At 38.5% G+C, this 1,407-nt stretch overlaps 1 long non-coding RNA gene across 1 annotated transcript in view; it reads right to left on the bottom strand.

Moving 5' to 3' along the window:
* The window catches only part of LOC123522413, a 46,013-nt gene that overhangs the window by 12,070 nt on the left and 32,536 nt on the right, over positions 1-1,407 (bottom strand). The window lies entirely within an intron of this gene.

Raw genomic sequence — 1,407 nt, 5'->3', positions numbered from 1 at the left:
ATAATCTATAATTTATCAAGGGTTCATGAGGGAGGGAGGTCAGAGGAGGGAGGGGGAAATGAGTAGACGATATCAAGGGGTCAAATAGAAAATGCTTTGAAAATGATGATGGCAGCTTATGTAGCAATGTGCTTGACACATTGGATGAATGTATGGATTTCGATGAGATGTAAGAGCTCCCAATAAAAGTATTTAATAAAAAAATAGAAAACTACCTATAACAATAGTTTAAATGTATATATGTACCTCTTTACAGTTAATATTTAATAAAATATGTATTATATAAATTATATTCTACATATATATTTCACATTCTTAAAGAAATAAAATACATGCTATACTAAAAATTAAAAATAAAATAAAACACTTGTATACATCAAAAGATTTTATTAAAAGAGTACAGTGAGAGCCCACAGAATGGGAAAAGATATTTAGTAATGACAAAGGACAAATTACTAAGACCTATAGAATTTAAAGCTTACACTATGAAGAAAACGAATAGCCCTCTGAGAAGGTGGGCAAAGGACCTGAACAGATAACTCCCAAAGGATGGCACTTGAATGACTAATGAACACCTTAGGAAATGCTCCACGTCGTTGGATATTCAGGAATGCAAGTCAAAATGACCATGAAATACCACCTCACACCCATGACTGCAGCCCAATGTAACAAAACCGAGAACAACAAATGTTGGAGAGGTTGTGGTGAGATAGGAGCCCTTATCCACTGTTGGTGGACTTGTAATATGTAAATTGGTACAGCCACGTGGAATGCAATATGGTGATACCTAAAACAGATGGCAGTTGAACTACCATATGATCAGCAATACCACACTGGGCATTTACCCCAAAGCAATAAGAAACATCACAAACATATGTTTGCTCCCTAATGTTCTTCACAGCACAGATCAAAATAGCAAGTAGCTGAAAAGAGTCTAAATTCTCATCAACAGAAGAGTGGATTATAAAAACCTGTGATACATACACACAGTGGAATACTACATATCCCTAAAAAACAGCGATGAACACTTCAACTCATGGAGGGATCTGGAAGAAGTTATGGTGAGTGAAGTTTACAAGCACAAAAGGACAAATATTGTATGAGTCCACTGCGGTAGGAACATGCAGGAGAACTAGCACAAACAAGTTTGCAGGTCATCCTGTCTTCTGGCTAGGGACCCAAGATCTTGGTAAAGAGCTGGACCAGTGCCAATGAAACACCTATCATCTGCTGGAGGTAAATATAATGTAGGTCACGTGGCCAGAGGGCACCTCACAACAGCTAGGATAAAATTGTAGGGGTAGAGGGTGGGGTTTCTGTCTGCTGACTGGTAGCCATGTGGATCTAAGGTGAGGTCCCCCAAGAGGGTGGTGGCCCTATCAGAAGGATTAGGCTTACTGATAAGAG

Source organism: Echinops telfairi, unplaced genomic scaffold (genome assembly GCF_000313985.2).
Source record: "Echinops telfairi isolate 266 unplaced genomic scaffold, ASM31398v2 ScPeMD7_7405;HRSCAF=8443, whole genome shotgun sequence".
Taxonomy (NCBI): Eukaryota; Metazoa; Chordata; class Mammalia; order Afrosoricida; family Tenrecidae; genus Echinops; species Echinops telfairi.
Note: the sequence above shows the minus strand (reverse complement) of the source record. Positions and strands in the feature narration are given on the sequence as shown.